The sequence below is a fragment of the Cariama cristata genome, unplaced genomic scaffold, assembly GCF_000690535.1.
Source record: "Cariama cristata isolate BGI_N322 unplaced genomic scaffold, ASM69053v1 scaffold3055, whole genome shotgun sequence".
Classification (NCBI taxonomy): Eukaryota; Metazoa; Chordata; class Aves; order Cariamiformes; family Cariamidae; genus Cariama; species Cariama cristata.
Window position 1 is genome coordinate 22,745 of NW_009616906.1, and position 17,380 is coordinate 40,124.

A 17,380-nucleotide genomic window follows, 5' to 3' on the forward strand; every position below is an offset into this window, starting at 1 on the left:
TCCCTTATATGTAAGGGTGGTCTGCCAGGGCAGGTGGAAAAATGAGTAACAGTGCTTAGGACATCTGGGGCCTAGTGTCTGGTTAGGTAGTTACTGATCAGTATTGTTGTGTTTATTGGCAACTGTATGTAGCAAGTTGGTTAGGTAGTTACTGATCAGTATTGTGTTTATTGGCAACTGTATGTAGCAAGAACACCCTATAGAGCAGAGTAGGTCTACAGTTAATTAACATGCTTCAAGTTCATGGTATGTGATGTTTTCTTTGATTTCTGCACTAACCTGAGAGTGTCAGTATGAAGTTGGTAGCAACGATACTGAATGCCTGGCTCCTGCAGAAGCTGCTCTGCTCTGTGTTTTCCTGAACTTACTACTTGGGAAAGTGCCAGATGGTAGCAGAGAAAAAATTAGTCATAAAACAGTACACAAAACCAAAGTTTACTCCCTGCCTCAACTTCAGATAGCAAGGATTACTCAAGGCTGTGTCTTGGAAGGTTCCTTTGTAGCAGACTTAACCATGCAGATAAGAAATCTTGTACTTGCTCTAGTTTACAAACTGTCTTGCCTGTGTGTGTTTAATTATGGAAACTAATTTCTATTAAAGTCCTCAGTGAATATTGAGGTTATAGGCTGATGTAGCATGTGGTTAGACAAGGTTAAGCATGCAGTCACAGAGGGTAGCCCTGCTCTTCACTCCATCTGTGGTGTTGCATCATCTTAGTGGTGTTAAGAGCCAGACGAACTGGTCTAGGGGAGAGGGTGTTCAATGGATGAAACTGCTGTTTTGCTGTGGATCGATGTGCTGTGCAGGCTCACTTTGTACATCTTGCACAAAAAGAGGGGTAGAAAAGAGCAAAGCATTTCAGCAGAATCCATGGCTAGATTAATAGAAAGCCGAACTTGTGTTATTAACTCACATGATTAGGAGTAAGCCTGCAACGCTGCACCTTTCCACAAGATGCAGCTGCTGCCCTTTGAAATACTGACTGTACTAGTCGGGGCTGTGCTTCGGCACATTGCAGGGGTGGAGAGCATCCCTCTCTTTAGTTGCACTTAATGCTAATAAGACACTTGTTCTGATAAATTCCTGTTGGAAAGGATAAAGAGCTGCTAAGTGATTGTATGCCAGTAGACTATGTAAATAGTGACAATGCTAGCTGGAGTTTTTGTGCTACAACTACCAAAGTAGTAGCGTACTACTGTGTGCACCTTTAGGCAACTGCTGCATAAGGGAGCACGGGGATCTTCCTTACCTTCCTCTATTCCTTCAGGGTAAAATGGCTTTCTACTATGTATGTAGAATACCTCTGATCCAACAGCTTGCTGGATGAAGAGAGGAGAGAATTTCAGCCTGCTACTTTTGTTGCTTGAATATAGTAGCCTTACAGGTGTCACTGTCCCCAGTCTGCTGGTGGAGGGTGGATACAGAGGAAGAAGTGCAGTAGAGACCAACATACCAGATACAGGTGTTATGGTAGTGTCAGTGCCTAGCAATTCTTATTTGGTCTGTTATCACCCATGTTATCAAGAATCACACTTTGTGTGGCCAGTTATTGCCTATTTATATTAGATAATGGAAATTGCACTTCAGTGTAATGTGGAAAGACAGCACCCTGCACTCCTGCTGTAATCTGTGACCACTGCCTGTGAAATCTGCTCGGGGCTTTCCTGGCTGTGTCAGTACTTACAAGAAAGCTGACAGTATGTGAAAACTAATGCTTGAATGGAGATTGCTGTAAATGCCTGGGCACTGAAGAGGATGAGTGAGCAGTTTTTGAATGTGAGTCCCCAAGGCTTAACTTCAAGGCATTGCCTAGCTTTCAGCTTGGATAACTATATTTTGCCAAAGGCTGGGGAAAAAAAACAGGAAGGCCTCTGCATTTTTTAAACTGCTTGGAAGGGATGGCTTATCTTTCTCTGCAGGTGTAATATGTACCTCCAACTTAACACTCACACCATCTGTAAGAATTTATTATGTAATTTCTAGCTGAAAAGTATTGTTTAAATGTTACCTTCCTTATTTTAAAGAATCATTCTTGTTACTATCCTTCCAATGCTGGATGGTCCCCTTCAGAAGAATTTACCTTTACAGCATTCAATATAGGGGGCCAGATGCTCATTAGTGAACTTGTCTGAGCTGTTGTATGCAAAACACATGTGGACTTCAGTGGGATTAGTTAGTGTATGCTTACTGAGATAAGAATCAAGCTGGCTGGTTTGTTACCTGATTGCCATTTACTGAGCCTCATGTGGTGTGAATTGGCCTCTTTGAAAGTAGATAATAGGAGGGGAAACTGGTACTGCTTGGTGCCTATGCTCGCTTGGTTTCGTTTATTATTTATATGGACAATTGTGGGGTGCTGTACAAGCAGAGGATGATAGTTCTTGCTCGAGATGGTCTGTTCCCAGTTCAAGTGTATGGGAGGACGTATTTTATTTCAGAGATGATTGGGATGGATCAAAGGTACTGAACCTGCTTGTGTGATCTAACAGCATTGGTGTGTTTATATCAAGTGTTTCCACAGGTCTGTGCTTTTAACATCTTTTCATGGCATTTCTTGGATCCTCCAGGAAGTCTTGAGGATACACATCTGCCCTTGGACTCTTCTTAACCATGCTACCACGCAGGCAATCTGTGCCATATACCCGTGCTGGTGTTGGTCAGTCTCTTCTGTGATGGTACTTTTTCTTCTCTTTGGAGTTCTCTTTGGAACTTAGGCTTTCAAAGCAAACATAACTGTGTAGCCTTGCCTTATATGGTCCAAGGTCACCTTTCCAGCCATTTCCTCTCCTGTTCCACCAAAACCAGTTTTCAGCAGAACACTAATCATGGTCCAAGCACAGATTTTAGTCTCTTGCGTAATTAAAGACTTTGGTTCAGAAGCATGGCTTGAACACTGCTGGATTCAGGGAATGTCTGCAGATTCATCCTAGAGTCAGTGGGTTGGATTCTGACCGGCTTTCTAATCCTTTTGTACTGTTCTGACAGCACAGTCTAATTAAAGAAATGTCATAGTTTGACATGAGGGAATCTCAACAGTCATCTGGGTGTGAAACTGGAACCAAGCAAAGACTGAATCAAACTCTGACTTCGGCTGGCCATCTAAACATACAGCTTCACTTCTAAGGTTGCAACTTATACATCCAAAGCAGGTATAACTCATCTTTTTTCCCCTCCCTGTCATAAAAATTTAAATTGACAGAAGAAAACCAGAGAAATAATGGACCATCTCATTTTTCCTCAGTTTGGAGTACGGATTTATTACCTGAACCAGAAAACAACAGAGCATTTTAAAGCAGAAAAGGGAAGTTAATACTATTTTTCCATTAGAAAATAAACTTATAAAGCATTTAACTTCAACATGCTGTCTTTGGCTATATGAGGAGCTCTCCGTCTTTTCAGAAGTCATTAGATCATGACTTGACTAATCTTTTTATGTTTTTGAAAGACCCATGTGGTTTTGACTTTGAAATGGATCAGTCACAGCATCTACTTTCTTACAGATTTCTTTTCCTTTCTGGTACACCTAATGCAGACAAAGTAAATCCTCTGCAGGATTGAAAGGAAAGGAAGTTCCCTGTGAGTTTTGTCCTATTTTTTACGATACTGCCAGTAAAATTAACTGCAGTTTACATCAGATATTTGCTTTTCAGTGCTGGCTGCCGGATTTTTGCCAATGATGTCTTGCTGTTTGAAAGTCTCTCTAGTAGTTTGCAGACTCAGAACCTGTGTCAGACCTTGATTTTTCTCTCTATTGGGAGAGAGTTTCCCAGTGGTGAAGTTCTGCTGCCCTTAAGAGGGTTATGGTGTAAGTTTATCCATCTCCCTGGAGCCTCTCCTGGCTCTTGGTGTGTGAGAGGACAGTCCCTTGGTGAGTGTCACCTGGCAGAGCACTACAGGAGTTGATGGAGCTGAGGACCAGCTTGGCTGATTATGTATGATAGGTCTCAGTGGCCCAGAAGCAACTGTGACCATTTAATGGGGCTAACACATGTTATGAGTTGCAGTGGAGCACCAAGTGTTCTCACATGTGTTGTATGGCTTGTTAGGCTTGAGGAAAGAGCCACTGGGGACAGAAACATGGTGAATCTTCCTCCCTGCATCTCTTTAAATCCACTTAGACTTGCAGGGCGAGACTTTGGAGGGGAAGATCTTCAAACCCTTGCAATACTCTTACATTGCCTTAGTCCCCAACCTGGTGTCTAGCCCTTTTGTATAATGCCAGGGTTGACTTCAGACTCTTCTGGAGGAAGTGGTGCAGGATGGCACGGAGCTATCTAATGAATCATTTAAACTTTTTATTTTCTTTCTGTTTTCCAAGCTTGCTGAGCAACATTGCGTCGTGGAGCCCAGTTAACTGCTTTAATTTTTGCTTTTTCATTTCTTTAATGCCTTAAAAAGATGATTGCTTTATATTGTCTGATTTAACTTAATCCTCAAAGAAACAGTTTCCCTGCAGTGCCATGTCTTTTTTTTAATTTTTACTTTTTTTTAAATCAAGAGCCTATATTGCTCTCTCCTGACACAAATAAATATTGTGCTTGTCAAATTCAATCAATCTGTTCCTTTTTGTACAAGTTCTTCAGGCTGGTTCTCCATTATTTCCTCTGGGGAATGCACCAGCCAAAACCAGAACAAAGCTAACAAAGGTGATGCTGGCTTTGGGGACTGAGCAGCACATATTAATCAGTGTGAGTGGGCTGTGCATCCTGAAGTGCATGAGGGTGCCAGTCAAACCCAGGTGGTGAGGGAATCCAAATGTTTTCCTTGAATTTCTTGTCTGGAATTTGTCCCTAGTTTAAGTGAACAGGTACCATTAAGAAAAATTAAAAAAAAGCAATGGATAGTAGACCCAGGAATGATACATTTTTGGGGAAGTTAGTTATGCAACATTTCATCATGCAGAAAGTTCCACTGCTTGTCTGTCTTTCGGCATTTAAAATAACATCCCCTGCCTGCCTTCCATTGGCGAAGCCAACTGGCCTGCGTTTGGGAGGCAAGTGACAAGTGCTACCCTGGCTTGCAGCAAGAAGTTGTGTGGGAACCTGTGCCTGACAGCTGATATTTTTATTTATAATCATAGTGCCACGGTTTGCCATTCCAAAAGCATCAGAAAGCATCCGAAGGTATTACAAGGGAAAGCTGTCTTTGGGTTGGAAGACAGGTAAGTGCTGGTCTAAAAATAGATCCTGAGCTTAGCTCCTAAACTGTGCTTATCAAAGCTGAGGAGACAGAAATGTGATGGCTGCTTTGTTTTCCCAATCACCATATCATCTACTGCTACCCTGATTTTATTGCTGCTCTTCATTGTGGCCCCCAGAGCCTAGATGCAGAAAGTCATTGAATATAATGCGTAATATCAATCAATAATATTGTTTATTGGATCTTGCAGTAAAGATGAGGTTTAGTCCACTGCAGGGTATAATGGTCTAGGTGATGGGAGCTCAATTTGAGTGCTGGGATCTGAGTGCTGAGTAGTAGTGTGCTCTTGGAGAAATGAATTTGGTGCTCTGTGCCTCTGTTTCCACTGTGGTGACTAGAGATTAACGATGTCTGCTGCTTTTACACAATGCACTTGGAGGTTTTCAGATCCAAAAGCTGAGCGTGTTACTAATGTTTTCCATCTGATGGGCAGCCTGGAGCTAGGACTTCAAATTTTAGCTGCCCAGATCTCGTGATAGAAAGCTGTTGTTCTGATAGATGAACTAATTAACAATGAAGCATCACATCTGGTCGAAAAATCTCTGCTGTAGTTTCTATGGAGATTTCTGTAAATAAATAAAAGCCTTTCCAAAACAGTGTTTTGATCAGCAGTTGTTTCCATACAATGGAACTCATATCTAGGTCCCAAATCTGAAGTTTCCAGCTGAGATCTAGTCCCGCTGGAATCCGGGATATCAGGGCTGGAGGCTTTGCTGTGGATTTAACTCTTTAATGTAGGTGATATATAAGAACTCCCCCTTCCAAATAGAAACCAGATTTAAACTGATCTGGCACTTTTTGGATTACCTGTGACAAGCTGTGTAGGAGCTGTCTCTCTTCATAGCACACTGGTACTTCTAAACTGGACAGTGCAGTAAACATCACCTGTCTACAATGAGAAAAATGTGCTGCATTTAAATAAAAATGGAAGCAGTGCTGTGTTTTCTGTAAAACAAGGGCTTTTAAGGAGTCTGTAAGTGCTGACCACTGTTAGGACCCTGGGCAGTCAGTGCTGGGAGGGAGGCAGAAGCACCTCACAGGCATCTCAGAGGACTGGCCATTGCATAGCCCCCAGCAACTAGCATATTACTGCACACTGTTTATTTAGCTGGTACCGACAAATCTATTGCTCAAACTCGTGACACTTCAATGCTTGGAGTGACTCAATACAAGCACGGAGTGTTATTAACCTCTTTCTGGTGCCTGAGGGCCTTCCAGTGACAATTATGCAAGGTGGAACCTGGAATCAGTTTGTCTGCTGGGGATCTGTAATTCATTCTTCCAAGTGCTGCTCTCTTCTGTTACGGAGGAGCCCTGGGAAAGCACTTGTGCTTTTGCCTTAGATAACAACTGAGTGCGGAGGCCAAAGGAGGATGCTGGTGGTGACACCAGCTGGTGATGTGGAATGAGGTGACTGAGAAATGTGTGTGACTGATCAATAGCTGGACCAGGTGTGAATGTACCGTGGAAGGTCCTTGGTATGGACTGAGAATATTATGTCCATTCAGACTGCATGAAAAAAAAATTAAGAAGTGTCTATGTATACTTGAAAGTGAACATTGGTTGTGTTTGGCTGACTCCTGAAAGGGAAAGCATCCCACCTGGAAGGAAATGAGTCTCCCAGTGCCCTTTGGAGTTAGGGGTACCTAATCTTAATTTCCAGGATGAGGCCTAATCAGCATCCACGCTAACCTAAGCAGAAAAAGAACTGCAATTGGAAATGTTGGCAGCATGTGCGTATCTGTATGTATATGCACATCTCTGAGTTTCACTCCTTGCTTTCTGATCAAAGCTTCCTAGGACACCAGCAGCAGATGATGTGTCTGTGTGCCTGTTGGGAAGCACAGCTAAGGGTTGTTTTTAACATTCATTTATTGATTTTTATCCCAGCACTAGCTGGCCAAGCTACTGCTTGTTGTGGCAAGTATTATGCAGAGCTGGAGCTGGTGGTCCCTGGTATCTTTGTTGGGAGATCTATGAAGATGAGGCTGGTTGCAGAGAATTGACTACTCCCCTTTTCATAAGAAGCTTGAGGGACTCAAAGAGAGATCTTCAAAGCGATATGTGAGAAATAGGCATGCAACTTCTATCGCTTTGCAATTAGAGTCAAGGTCCGACTGTCTTCTGAGTACAGATGGCCAAGCTTCTTGACCCTGCAGGCGATATCCTAAAATCCTCATGTGCTGAAAGCCATCAACCTTCAGCCACGTACCGTGAAGAAGAGGAGAGTAGTTCGCAGGCAGGCAATGATACGTTTATCTCAGAGGCCCCGTTACAAAACAGGAGTGGTCCTGTCACCCAACCTGGTCTCAGCTGCCAATGCCCTGCACTGCCAGGGATGTGGAGTGCCCCTCGCAGCCCCCCTGGGGTTTAGCAGCTTGGAGAACTCCTGCCGTAGCTAAACAGGAGTCCGGATCCACCAACAGGAAAGCACTTTGCACTTTCAGCTGATTTGCATGGATGGATAGGGAGCAAAGCAGCTTGATTGCTGTAGACAAGGAATTAGGCTACCTGTACTGCCTGTCCAGGTGTGAAACTGCTGTGCACTTAATTACTTTGCTCACAGTGATATTCAGTTTCTCGGAATTGTAAGGAATATTATTTACAGGAACTTTATCCTCCTGGCAACCAACAAAGTAATTACTTCAGACTGCATCTTTCAGTTGGATTTTGCTGTGATTTGTGGCTGTGAAATCCAGGGGATGTTAAAGAAATGGATAAAAGGGATTTACATTTAAGTTCTTGCAAGTGAAAAGAACTGCAGCTCAGGTTTTAGTTTGATTAACAATGAGTAAAATATAAAGGAAAAGGCTGTAACCCAGAGATTGCAGGAGAAATTAACTGGATGGGCCAATTTGAGTTCCAGATCTGCTGGTATGGCTCAGATGGGGTTGTGGGTCCCTGTGCTAGCAGCGAGCCTGTCTCCAGGTCCATACAAGCGTGCTGAGGGGGATTTGAGCGGTGAATCCATGGTAGATGATGGTGATAGACCCCAGAGCTCAGGGAAGGCCACTGGTAGCAAACTCTCTTGGACACGGAGCAGAATAAGCCAGCATGATTTTCAGCCTGTGGTTTGCCAAAGGTTGGGGCCCCGTGAAAGGTAAGTACATGCTGGTGCAGCAAGATGTGGGAATGAGTTAGGTTTTTCCTTGACTGTAAAACAATATGCTCTCAACTTGCTTTATTCCTACTGCAAAATGTAGGACTGGGTTAGCACCAACAGAAACCAGCGTGATCTCAATAATAATGATAACTAGATCCAAGTCATGTTTCAGCACGACTCATGCATGGGAAGTTAGAAATACCCTGGTGCTATAAGGTCAGATCCTTAAAGGGATGTAGACATGTTATTCTCATGAATTTCGATGGGAATGAGGCACCTGCTCATGACAAAGGCCTGAGCCCTATTCCTCCTTTACACACTGTGCTTTGCCCGTGGGGAGATGGCAGAGTTGAGATGAACCCCTGCTGCTAAGCTGCACTCTGCTGCAATTTCCATCTGCAATTTCCATTTTAACATAACTTAGGATTCTAAACGTATCTTAAAAATATATGGCTGAAGTAAGCTGGTATCAATCCAGTGGAATCAAACATTTTCTCTGGCTGAGAGCTAACTTGCATCCCAGCTGTTTCACCCAGCACAAAATGCGTTTCTCCAGTGCGGGAGGCTGGTGTTACAGCAAATTGCCTTGCCTTGCCTTTCCTTTTCATCTCCCTCATCACAGCTTTGCAGATGGATCAATAGACCACTTCCAACTCTCAGCTTTCTTTTTAGGCCAGCGGAGAGATGATCTCTCCTTTACAAAGAGAACTAGGGAGGCGACACCAGAAATCCTCCTGGATTAGAGCCGCTGATGGATCAGGGCAGGAGCGGAAAACGAACTGCAGGTAGGAATTAGTAGGTTTTGAGAATGATGACTTTTAAAGACTGGCAGGTTGGTGCCATGTTAGAGGTCTGCAGAACACACCCAGGACTTTTCACTCCAATTGGCCTTACCTGACTGAGGGTCTGACACACAAGCCATGAGCTCCATGGGGTGAAGTCTCAATTCTTTCCCTCCATTCCATTCCAAGTCACATCCATCCTGACAAAAGCAACAAAGAGCCAACACTTCCTTGCACGGAAATAAACGGAGTTAAGAAACCCACCTTGCTAGAACAAGATAACAGCATCTTTATGAGCCGCTGAACAGCTCCATAGAGCCATGTGTGTCCTGGAGCAGGTGCTGGGGTATCTTTGTCTCCAAGAGTGGAGGAAGCCGAATTACAGCAGTAAGAGTCCGAGGCGCTGTGGTCTCCAGCCCATGTCCCCATGTCCCTGTGGCTGCCCAGAGAATCGGTGTGTCCATGGGCAAAGGCAGCTTCTGGCAGGTGGCCCCCAGCCCAGGCAGGCTGGCCGTGGCTGCAGCCCATGGGTAACAGACACAGGTCCTGGTGCAGCTGGACTGGCTGAGCTAAAGGTGGAGTAAAGGTGGGGAAGGTGGTTGAGCAAGGCAGGCAGACATCTCAGCTCCTGCTTTCTGTTACAGGTGGGAATTCAGACATTGCCCGGGCCCAAGAAATTCTTTCAAATGACCTGAATTTTACTTAGACTTTGAATTTTCAAGCTTCTTAAATGAATACTAAGAGGCGCTCTCAGACCAAAACTTACTGAGTGAGAGAGAAGCAAAATAGGGATTTTATTTCCTCCCTAATCTTCTTTTTGCAGCCACTGATGAGGAAACAAGAAGTTTTTTTTTCAGCCCTTTTTTGCTGTCAGACTTTCTGCTGGGAGAGAGAGTGAGGTTTTTTTCTTATGCTTATTGTGATTCGGGACTCTGCGCACCAGCAAGTGACTGACTCTGCATAATAAATTGGAGATGACCTGAAAAAAAATGGATAAGCTGCAGTTTCTTGGGAGTTCAAAAAACATATGCTCCAAAACCTGTTTATCTGTATTGACTGCTATTTCCAAATGCTAAGGAACTGCATGTACACTTCTGCTTTTTCAAAAGCACATTGTGCGTGTTGTTGACAAGAGGCACTTTGGCTGTAAAATACTGCCAAATAGCCTTGTCAAACAGGGGAAGATTTTCCTCTCCCTTTCCCTTCTCCTCTCCTCTCTCTCTGTCCCTCTCCCCCCTTTCTCCCTCGCCCTCTCTCCTATCCTCTCTGTACCTCTCTCCCTCTGATAGAGGATACGGAGCAAGAAGCTGCTCTGTGCAAAGGGATGAATTTCAGACTGTGCCTTTCAGTAGTGCCATTTGTGTTTCTGACTTTTTAACTTTCATCTTTTTAATGGAAGTGCAATGGCAGTGACCTTAACAAAGTGACAAAACCCTCAGTGTCACTCATGAGCAACAATTGCCTGCAAAATGGCATGAGAAGGTGACAGACCTGACACAGAAACACCAGAGGTCAGGAGATCAATGCATGCACCTGAAGGCAGACATTGTTGATGGAAACTTTCATCTTTAATTAATACAAAAATCTTTGATTAATATAATTGTGCTTAAATAACTTAAATACAAAACTGTTTTGAGTTGTAATTAGAAGCAACAAATGTTACCGAGGAAGGCAAGGAGCTAAAGTTGTTATTTTGGCTCAGGAAATGTAATATGAAAGACAAAGGTAGACAGCCTTCTTCCCCTGGATTTTGTACCCCTGGTTGTGACATTCGAGTTCAGGAATGTCTATTAATATTAATACTAAATAACTCACTTGTGTGACTTTCGTAGGTGGAAAGCAGAACAGATTTCAAAGGTCTCCCTTCATAAAGGAAACAAATAATTACACATTGTTTTTTCATTTTGTTATGTTTTTACTTTTTCTGCGTCCAAGAAACTTTAAATAAGCTTTCTTTGTTTGATAACCAGGGAATTTGGCAGAGTCCCAGATCCTGGCAGCAACTGCCAATAAAGGTTCACTGAGCAAGTACAAAAAATAAAAATAAAATCACACAGTATCATTTTTAACTTTGATTAAGTTGTGCTGAATTGCTCCAAGGGAGTTAGTGGCGAGCTCCAAGGGGTTAGGACCAGCACGGGACGCGAAAGATGTTTATTTTGCAAGTGTTTGCTTTGTGCTGTATGTGCAGCTCCCACTGCTGGGGAAACACTTTGTCAAAAGCCCACTATTAAAAGAGTTTGGGGAATAAACATTGCAACAACAGGAACAAATAAAAACCTTTATAGCGTAATGTGCATAGCAAGCCACTGTCAAATAAAAAAAGCTGAATATGCTTTAAAATGCTCCCTGCCATCCAACGATGGGGCTGCCTTAGATTTGCCAGCATGTGGCTGAGCGATGCTGGGGACCATGGTCCTCGATCTGATGTGCCCGCAGCTGATGTGCCATGAGGAGCAAATGGGCGGTGGGCACGGTCACACTCTTGCTTTAGGATGACCACAGGAATGCTACTGCTCCTCTGCTGTGTGATGCTATTTAGCGTGGGATGCTAGGGAAATTGGCACCTGCCATTTTGGCCTTGTGTGCTGTGAAATGGAGTTTAGGAAGTCTCCTGGAGCAGGTAGGTCCAAGAAGGGGAAGAGGCAGCCAGCTGAGCGACAGGACCCACTACCAGCTCCTTAGGTGGTTATCTGTGGGTACCTGAGGAGTGTTGCCTGGGACATTTAGCTATTTGTGTCAGCCAGGCTCACGTCTCATGTTTGGCATGGTGGAGAGTTAACATGAGTCCATGTTCATGAAGCCAACAGATTGGACCCATTCATAGGGATGTCCCTCATCCTTGCCTGAGGCCCTGGGGGCTGCTAGCCATGCACTGAGCTATACTTAAACCTCTTCCCCACTCTGGTCCTTGGTTGCTCTGCACTATTGCAGTAGTTTAGGACTGGTCTCTTGCTTGGGACCTCCTTTGCTGGTTCCTGACAGTCTCTGTGACATCTCTTTGGGAGTTATTATCTCTGAGTATATGTTTAGAGAGCTGTCAGCCTTCAGATGCTTCACATTTACATTTTCTTTAGGGTACAGGTTCTTCCTGCAGTGCCCAGGATACTGGGAGCATCAGGTCAGCCTGTCCCACTCTGCTCCCTTCCATGGGGAACCATGGTTCAGGATTGCCTCTCCCTTGATGTATCCTTGTCCTGGAGTAAAAACATCTTTACATGGAGGGGAGAGGACTGGAGGGAAAAATCCTCTAATCCTGTCTAAATCCACCCAGCCTTGAGACCCGCTTGGACACCAGCCATTACACTGGAGATCCCCAAAGCCTCAGTCACCAAAACTGCTTTTTTTTGGCCTGACTTCTGGCAAGGGAGGACTAGCTGGGGACACAAAGTAAGCCTCTTTCCCCTTTTGCTGTTGTCCAGAATTTAAGTACTTTTTTCTCTTCTACATCACTGCACTGCCTTGCGATAGAGGATTTCCCCATTCGTCTCTCTGTTCTGATTCCCAACCTTCCTTCACTTAAAGCTGTGTACTTGCTCAGCTCAAGTGGTTGCCGATCGCATCCTCTCCTTGGATGTTTCTGCTGGCCTTGCTGTTTGGAGGTTTAGCTCTGCTGCCCTCAGTAATTCCTCCTGAAAATCTTGGGTCCCGCAAAGATGTCTCTGTCTGGGAAGTGTTTGTGCTTCCCGGTTCGTATGCAGATGCCAAAGTTCTCAGCTGTGGAGCAGAAGTGTCTCTACTCCGTCCTCCATTCCTTTCAAGTGAAAGAAAAACAAAAAAAAAGCCACCAAATCCCAAACAATTGTATTCCTTTTCATTCTTCCAGTTACTAGAGTCTCGGTGATCATCAAATGACTCCTCAGCCTTTGTGTTCCTTTGGGCATCATTCTCCACTGCCCCCTCCCTCAATTCACATGCTTTTCATAACAGTAAGACAGTAAAATTCATCACATTTTTAATTCCTCCACTTTGTCTCATCATCAGCTCATTATATACACTGTGCTTGCTTCCACGTTGGTCTGAACTCTTTTTTTTTTCTGTACAAATCCATCACTCCCAGGAATCCTGGCACTGATTTGCTTTGTTTCCATGTGGTTTGCCTGCTAACACACTGCTCCAGACCATCTCTGCTCCAACCTCCGTCATCACGTCTCACAGACACACAGGCTGATGTAACTTATGTGCTTTACAGTGGAGATTTTTCTTTTTAAACTCAAAGGGAGTAAAAACTGTGGCAAAGACACGGATTTTAACTGGGGTTATATTTCGCCTTTCTGCATGTGTCCTTGGCAGAGCAGGACCACTCTGTGTGGGGCTGCAGATCAGTCCTTGCACCAGGAGCTTCCCTGAAGGTGGTGAACTCCCTGCTGACAGCAAGGGGGTGATCCCATCCCCGAATGTGGACATCTTGGGCTGGTGAGACAAACTGGGGTGCCAACAAGGTCCTGAGCAACCTGCTCCAGCTGACCCAGCTTGAGCAGGAGGTTGGACGAGAGGGTCTCCAGAGGTCCCTTCCTACCACAACTGTGCTGTGATTCTGTGATAAGCAGAGGTTAAGGACTGTCCCTGGGATGCCAGTGGGTTAGCACTAAGACTTGCCCAAGCTTCAGGGGTCCATCTGTGAGGAGATGGGATCCCACTGCAGCATGGAGACAGAGGCCCAGTGGGAAGGATGCTGCTCAGGGCAGAGCTCACCCACATCAGTTTATCACTCATATAAACCTGTATTATTGGAAATAGGGAATGGCAGTACTTATCACTCTGTTTCTGGACAGACTCCACTCTGGTTTTACCTTAATTTTATATCTTAGGCTACCTAAAATGACCTGACCCTGTTTTGTGGTCTTTTCTAGCTGTGAAGGTAGAAAGCTCATTTCTTTTGCCTCTGCCTATACCAATTTCCTTGACACTTTATCCCTTGGCCTCTCTCTTTGACCTAACTTTAAAAGTGGGTCTATAAAATTTCATTGCTGTTGCTATGTCCTGCTACAGCCCCTGTGTTCACTTCCTCCTTATTCTCTGTATTAGGAGCAATATTTTTACTTTGTTGGTGCAGTATTTGGTCTCATCATGTTCTGGCCAGAGGACGAGGGAGCTCTGTGTGATCACACCATGTTCCTCAGGTTTGGGGTGGTTTATCACCCAGAGGAGGCATGGCACAGAGCGAGGTGGCCAGCTCTTACCCGGCCCCATGGCTGAGCAGGTCCGTCTCCAGGGCTCTGCAATGATGCAGTCAGCCTGTGACTGTAGGCAGTACTGTCGAAGGACTCAGAGCCATGAAAAACACTGCCAAATCATTATACGCAGAATTAATTGTCAAAGTGCTGGTTGTAGCTACAACTCAAGGCATGAACACACTGGATTCCTGCTCCTTTATCTGAGCTCTTCCCTTGGGAAACCTGGGCTCCTCCTGTCATTCCTGGGCAGACAGCTGCTGTTTGCAGGGCCTGACCATCTGTTTGCTACCCAAGGCTGCTGCAGCAGTCATTTGGTGACACCTCTTTACTTTTCCAGTAACGTCCCAGTTCTGTTAGATCATCTTTTCCGGTTATCTCCAAAACCCACCAACTTGCAGGGCTGGAAAAGGGCTGTTTCAGGGTAAGACCCCTCCTCAGAGACCCATTGCAGCAGGGTCAGATCTCCATGCTTCTCCCCCTTGCCTATCTACAACGTTGTCACAGCAGAGAGGAAGCTGTTGCCACCCTGGCGACCTCTGACTTTGGTCTGTCTGTGCCGCAGTGAAGGTACAGCTTTCAAGCCCTTGCATGGAGTGCCCCCAGACGCACACTGAGCAGCTCTCCTCCTTTCTTCTCCACCACTCGCTGGGTTTTGCTCCCAGACTTCGGATCTGTCATGTTGATGTGTGGAGTTGGTCCTCTTCCCTGCCAGGTCAACAGCAACACACTTAGTCAGGCAACCTGCAGGACCAGACTCTGCCGAGGTGTGTTTCTGTGTCATTTATGGCATCTACTAAGACACCAAAAAGCACAGAGCCAAATCTTCATGTGTCATAGCTAATGGGATTTCTCTGAAGATGCAGAGATATCTCTGCTGGTGTAAGCCCATGCTGTGAATGCAGCTGGCAGATCTGGTCAAGGAGAATTGTTGTGTGTCTGGGTGCCCCAAGAATGAGAGGACCTACCCAGGAGAAAGCAGGGAGCACCCAGTGTCCATGTGTGTTGAGTGAGAGCCACCAGCAAGGCGATCAGTGGGTGCACAGCTTCAGGATAGCCTGTGAACCCTCTTGTCCATTGAACCAGGCCAGGAGAGCCAAGGAACTGGGACTAGTGGTTCATGTCTCAGCAGACTCCCATTATTCCTGTGCTTGAGCAGCAGCTTCTTTTAAACCTTCACCTAGGGCTTGTTTAGAAAAGACGGGGCATGACTGTCTGGCCAGCCTGATGTCTGGGCAGCCTGGCTGGAGAGCTGCCAGCCAAAGGGTGAAGGAGGCACCTGACGTGAAAAATTTATCACGAGGTTTTGAATGCGAAATTCTTCTCATGTGAGAGCACCAAGGAGAGGAGAGACATTTGCTCTCATTGGTTTTCGTTATGAAAACCCACAGGTTTTCTTTGGCTGCTTCTGGAACACGTTTGAAAACAGAAGAAACCATTTCTTAGGGAGCAGCCAATGTTGGGCAGTGAGCCCTTCAACTCCCAATGCATTTCCATTGACTTTCACATATTTTTGTCGTATTTCTTTTGGCCTGTGCTATAATTTAGGCACTTGCTTCTATACCTCTTCGGTAAAGGTTTAAACAGCACTAAAATCCCATGGTGCTTTGCTGTGTAGACTTGGGCCTGCCTAAATTTTTTCGGATCTTTAGCTCTGCTGACTTTTTTTTGTGTGCTACATAGTACCATTGGTTAAAACCTCTGCTTTTGCAGTAAACGGGAGCCTGTTTGTATTTGTTGTGTTTCCTCTTGCAGAAATGCCAGTACTCCCGAGAAAAGCTTCACCAGCAAAGGTCTGTGTGACTGGTATTTTTGTGTACTGATACTTCTACTTTCAGTAATGGTGGATAGGATGTATATGTGTTCAAATAGCATCATTCCTGTGCCCCCGCCAGTGTATCTGTGGTAAAATGATAGCCATGTGGAAATCTCAGAAGGAAGCTCTGATTTTCATTACAGGGATCATCATCACAGAAGACAGACATACAAGCAAATATAAATGAAACTGACTTTCATTTAAAGAGGTATAATATCCCACAGTATAATACATTACCTCTGGGTGTTTATGTTGATAAACAGCATCTGGTCAGATCTGCGGCTTTGAGGAATCCAAAACTGCCAACCTGTGAATATGGGAGTGCTGGACGTACCGGTGGGGGTTTTGTTCCAGCAGAGATTGCCCATTTGTTTAAACCCATATCATGGTTCAGGAAATTTCCAGATGCACCTAAAAATTCCTAAAGTCTAAAGAAATAATCAATTTGGGGTTCTTACTGTATACTTTTTTGAGCCTTTCTGCCCCACTGTGACGTCTTGAAGCTTTTGCTGTTTAACGTGAGCCCCGCATCTCACCCATGTAGTTGACCGCAGGGTCTACATCTTGAGGAGCAGGGCCCCAGGGCTATGTCAAGGTGCATGTTAAACTAGTGAGAGCTGAAATCAGAGTGGCTGTGAACTGAACATAAATCCGCAAGACTGAAAAGCTGGCATGGTCACCCACCTTGCCACCCCGTTTTATAACAGTGACTGACAAAGCTTAAAAGGATGTTTATACAGCAGCCAGCTCCCATTACGCAAATTGAACTTCTCCTTCTACCCTCCCCCTGAATCTGGCATCAAAACACTTCAGCAGAAAAAATATAACAACTATATAAACCCAACTATTTACTTTTGACCCACTTATTTGCTACTTCACAGCATGCTTGCCCAGTTAAATCATTGGCCATGAGCTCAGCCCGTACTTTGCTGGTGGAGTGCTTGGGGTATGTCCGTGCTGCGAACAGATCCTGAGCTGTTGGGGCTGGGGTAAGCAATGGGCTGAGTGCGAGAGAGAGCCTGTTCTCCAGCCATGCCTGTCACGGGGCAAGCACTTGAAGCTGTGGTTGGAGGTGAAGTCCTCCTTCATATTTTTTTTTTTATCTGCTGAAGTTTTTCTTTGGTGAGACGCTAGGAACCAGGAGCTTTTCAGCCCATGTTGAAGCTGAAGCGTGGAGGAACCTGCTAACCTCCAGCTGGAGTTAAGTGATGTGTACATCTTCCCACAGCTGTGTAGGCACTGCTGGGCCTGGGGCTTACCACTAAAGACTTCTCCTGGTGCTAAAAAACACTATGGGCTTGTGTC